Source organism: Engraulis encrasicolus, chromosome 2 (genome assembly GCF_034702125.1).
Source record: "Engraulis encrasicolus isolate BLACKSEA-1 chromosome 2, IST_EnEncr_1.0, whole genome shotgun sequence".
NCBI classification, from domain to species: domain Eukaryota; kingdom Metazoa; phylum Chordata; class Actinopteri; order Clupeiformes; family Engraulidae; genus Engraulis; species Engraulis encrasicolus.
Genome location: NC_085858.1, coordinates 57,206,357 through 57,211,704, shown reverse-complemented (window position 1 = coordinate 57,211,704; position 5,348 = coordinate 57,206,357). Strand labels below are relative to the sequence as shown.

The window sequence follows — 5,348 nt, the reverse complement described above, 5'->3', positions numbered from 1 at the left end:
AATGTATAGCAGGCCTGGTCTTTACAATATAATGTATAGTAGGCCTGGTCTTTACAATATAATGTATAGTAGTCCTGGTCTTTACAATATAATGTATAGCAGGCCTGGTCTTTACAATATAATGTATAGTAGGCCTGGTCTTTACAATATAATGTATAGTAGGCCTGGTCTTTACAATATAATGTATAGTAGGCCTGGTCTTTACAATATAATGTATAGTAGGCCTGGTCTTTAAATATTATGTATAGTTGGCCTGGTCTTTACAATATAATGTATAGTAGGCCTGGTCTTTACAATATAATGTATAGTAGGCCTGGTCTTTACAATATAATGTATAGTAGGCCTGGTCTTTACAATATAATGTATAGTAGGCCTGGTCTTTAAATATAATGTATAGTTGGCCTGGTCTTTCAGAATAGTCATACAGCACTCAGGGTGGGCGATGGGCATAATGCCAAATGGATTGGAGGTGCCCGCAATGCTCGGACGTCCTACAGAATTAGAGCGTCGAGCTAAATAAAGCATTAAACTTTACACTGACTGATTACTCATGGGCATGCACAGTATGTATATACATGTACAGTATGTAGGTACTAGATCAGGGGCCCATACTTCAAAGCTGGTTCAGGATAAGTTACAGTTAAGTTAAGAGGTAAGTCATCTAATACAAGAGCTCTTCTTAAGAAAAGGAGGACTCCAGGCTCTTCTATTAGGTGATTTACCTTAACTTATCCTGAACCAGCTTTGTAGTATAGGCACCAGCTGTGCTTGATCAGATGAGCGATGCTATGCTTACAGAGGCCAATTTCCACATGCATAATAAAGAAAGGGAATGTTAGCCTAGGCCTCCAAATTGACTAGCACCGGCCCTGACAATATTGTCATGAACCAAGTGGTGTAGTCTACTTTTTTGTGGTGGGCATTCTGTATATTTGAGCATTTTCTTGAGGTGGGTATACTGTATATATTTGTGCTAGTCTAAATAATGGATCAATCAATTTTAAGTGGGTATACTGAAATCCCCGAAATGTTGAGGTGGGTATACAGTACAGCGTACACCTGCGTACTACGTAGACTACACCACTGCATGAAGCCATCAGATCTCTCTTCAGTTCAGATGTCTCTCCTGATAAGAAGTCTCCTCATGCAACATTGCCAGAAAGGGACATCTACTATGTCTAGAAAAAAAAGGACAATATTGCTTGTCAAAAACCTGTTGTGCACACACACACACGCACGCATGCACGCACGCATGCACGCACACATGCACACACACACAGTCTGGAAATCTCCTGCCCTTACAACTCTACAACTCTCTCTCTCTCTCTCTCTCTCTCTCTCTCTCTCTCTCTCACACACACACACACACACACACACACACACACACACACACACACACACACACACACACACACACACACACACACACACACACACACACACACACACACACACACACACCAGCCTGATCTCCAAAAATTCCATGCTCCTGGACACGGATGTTAAGGACACGAAATCCGTGTCCAGGAGCACGGATTTTGCCAAAATTCCGTGCTCCTGGACACGGAATTGTTTTCCGTGCTCCTGGACACGGAATTGTTTTCCGTGATGGGCACACGGAAGTGCTTTCTATAGGCTATTACCACAGCACTGTGTTAACTCTATCATTAGAAAATACATACAAAATGCTAATCCTAAACAAAATAATGCTATAGCAATTTAAGTTGTGCCCTGACCAAAACATTCCCTAACCTTAACCTGTCATTAAAGACTTATTTTTGAGAAATACCTTTTCCAGTTGGTTGCTAGGCTATCAAACTCATATAATGAATGAAAGAAAACTAGCTGTGCCCAGACCAAAACAATCCCTAACCCTAACCTGTCAGTAAGAAATGTTTTTTTTTTTTTAGACAAAATATTTGAAATGAGAAAAATCCTGAGAAAACACAAGACTGTGAAAATAGCCTATAGAAAGCACTTCAAACAATTCCGTGTCCAGGAGCACGGAAAACAATTCCGTGTCCAGGAGCACGGAATTTTGGCAAAATCCGTGCTCCTGGACACGGATTTTGTGTCCTTAACATCCGTGTCCAGGAGCACGGAATTTTTGGAGATCATGTTGCACACACACACACACATGCACGCACGCATGCAAGCACACAAACACACACACACACACACACACACACACACACACACACACACACACAGAGTAAACAGTGTTCTTTGGGTAGGTCATTGGCCCTGTGGTGCTTTGAGGGCAAATCTTTACTCTGTTCAGAGTCCATTTGCAGATGGAAATCTAACGGCCTCATTACACTGCAGATGGAAATCTAACGGCCTCATTACACTGGCCTGATTGTCATCGACTTTCAAATCTCTTCGAGACTTGGTCTGACCAAGAGCATAACAATTAACAATTCCCAAACGGCATGGCTGACCCGCCTCCCTTGGCTTGCTAATGGTTGTTTGCATCCCGACAAAGTGGGAGGAGTTCCAGATTTTTCGGGAGCTCAGAAAATACTTGAATTGCTCTTGACCTGACTAGTGGCAACGCTAAAGGTGTTGCGTTACTAGGAGGGCACGGCCTGGCTACCATTACACTAAACTACACTGCAGATGGAAATCTAACGGGTTACATTACACTACACTACACTAATGAGTTTTCAGGCATCACAACGACGGCAAACAGAAATGAACACAGACAGATAAACAGGAATGAAAGGTATTGGGCTCGCCAGGTTTCTCAATAAAGATTCTCTCTCTCTCTCTCTCTCTCTCTCTCTCTCTCTCTCTCTCTCTCTCCTCCTCCTCCATTTGCTCACAAACTGTTGTGGAAGGTGTGTTTGTGTGTGTGTGTGTGCGTGCGTGCGTGCGTGCGTGCGTGCGTGCGTGCGTGCGTGTGTGTGTGTGTGTGTGTGTGTGTGGTGCGAATGAAGGGGTTTGGTTTAGTTGGTTTAGGGAAGTCATTAAAGAGTTGGTGTTAACAGTTCTCCCCTCCACCTGCTCTCTCTCTCACACACACACACACACACACACACACACACACACACACACACACACACACACACACACACACACACACACACACACACACACACACACACACACACACACACACCTCCCCTCCACCCACTCACACTCACACACACACACACACACACACCCACACTCACACTCTCACACACACACACACACACACACACACACACACACACACACACACACACACACACCTCCCCTCCACACACTCACACTCACACACAGCTGCACTCCACCCCCTCACACACACACACTAACACCTCCCCTCCTCCCCCTAAAACACAAACACACACACACACACAGCTCCCCTCCACCCCCCTCCCTTTTCCACACACCCTTTCTCCACTCCTCTCCTCTCCCCTCCACACATCCTCCTCTTCTCTCCTCCCCCTCCTCCTCTTCTATCCTTCTCCTCTCCCCATCCCCTCTCCACACCTCCTCCTCCTCTTCACACCTCCCCCTCTCCCCCTGCCCTCTCCACACCTCCTCCTCTTCTCTCCTCCTCCTCCTCCTCTCTCCACACCACCTCCTTCTCCTCCTCCCCTCCTCCTCCTCCTCTTCTCTCCTCCTCCCCCTCTCCCGCTCTCCCCTCCTCCTCCTCTTCTCTCCACCTCCTCCTCCTCTTCTCTCCTCCTCCCCCTCTTCCTCTTATTCTCTCCTCTTCACACCTCCCCCTCTCCCCCTGCCCTCTCCACACCTCCTCCTCTTCTCTCCTCCTCCCCTCTCCACACCTCCTCCTCTCCTCTCCTCCCCCTCTCCTCTCCACTCCTCCCCCTCTCCCCCTACCCTCTCCACGCCTCTTCCTCCTCTTCACTCCTCCTCCTCCTCCTCTCTCCACACCACCTCCTTCTCCTCCTCCTCCTCCCCTCTCCCCTCCTCTTCCTCCTCTTCTCTCCTCCTCCCCCTCTCCCGCTCTCCACTCCTCCCACTCTCCCCTCCTCCTCCCCCTCCTCCACCTCTTCTCTCCTCCCTCCATTTGGTGCTTGATGAGGAGGAAATGAGGTCATAAAAGGGGAGTGTGGAGCATGTCAAATAGAGGACAAACACACACACACACACACACACACACACACACACACACACACACACATGCACGCACGCACGCACGCACGCACGCACACACACACACACACACACACACACACACACACACACACACAAATATACAAATGCACATGTAACACATCAACACCCATTTATTATACATTACATAAACATTTATATAACAAACTATAAACACGTATTTGTATTTCGATCAAAAAACATCACACTATGGCAATAGGCCTACATGAACTTCACACTATGGCAATAGGCCCACATTACACTATGGCAATAGGCCTACATGAATCTCTTGTGACAACATACACACCATCGAAAAGTCCCAGAGACAGAAGGCAGAAGACCTTCTTCATGTTTTGCTATTATGTTCACTTGACTCAGAAATGAGGATTTGAATGAATCATGAAAGCCTGCATATACAACACCTTCAGGCCTTTGGGTCAGTGAACTCTGGCATTTTGACCTACAATGTGCAAATTAACATCATTGATTAAAATCAAGACAGAATCTGAAATTGAGGTCAAAGATTAAATGTTAGTTCAGTTTAGTTTAGTTTAGATTATTTAGTTTAGCTAGTTAATGTTAGTTCAGCAGGGACATTGTTTACAGAAGTAAAAAGATGGCTTGTGGGGGTGCTGTGGCGCAGCGCGCTAAGCCCCCCACATTTGGGCTTGCATGCTCATGGGGACCCCGGTTTGAATCCGTACGAGGTCATTTCCCATCCCTACCCCATCTCACTCCACATTCACTTCCTGTCACTCTCCACTGTCCTATCTGCAATAAAGGCAAAAAAGCCCATAAAAATATCTTAAAAAAAAAAAAGAAAGAAAGATTGCTTGTGCCAGATTATAGCTATATAGCTCATTTCCATCTGCAGTCCCTGGACAGGTAAAACAAAAAATTCAAATACAGTACATGAACAAATAGTTCAATATCTGACTGTTGGGGTCCTTGTCAATGTGTCCTCTTGAGGCCGCCAGAGAGCGGTGCCTTAGCCAGAACCGGCCCGCGTGTTCACGCTGAACGTTGGTTAGCGATGCGAACCATAACGACAACGTGGACGTCAGCAGGTTTAGTTGGGTTACAAATGGTCACATGCAGAAAAGTTCAGAGTCCGGTATGAATATTTTGCAGCTAAGCACTTTAGGTCCAAAGCTGACTGGTGCAGGCACCGGCAGCCAGGGCACCTTTGAAAACAATATGAGAGGTTCATGGTCATCTCCCCACTACTGTCCTCCCACCTCTAT

The 5,348-nt window shown here is 46.2% G+C and overlaps 1 long non-coding RNA gene across 1 annotated transcript in view; it reads right to left on the bottom strand.

Annotated features, from left to right (window-relative positions):
* Window positions 1-4,220: 4,220 nt before the first annotated feature.
* LOC134463800 (uncharacterized) overlaps window positions 4,221-5,348 on the bottom strand; it is a 1,940-nt gene continuing 812 nt past the window's right edge. The window contains exon 4 of the long non-coding RNA XR_010037802.1: window positions 4,221-5,342. This is a non-coding gene — a long non-coding RNA (uncharacterized LOC134463800). The remainder of the gene's footprint in view (window positions 5,343-5,348) is intronic.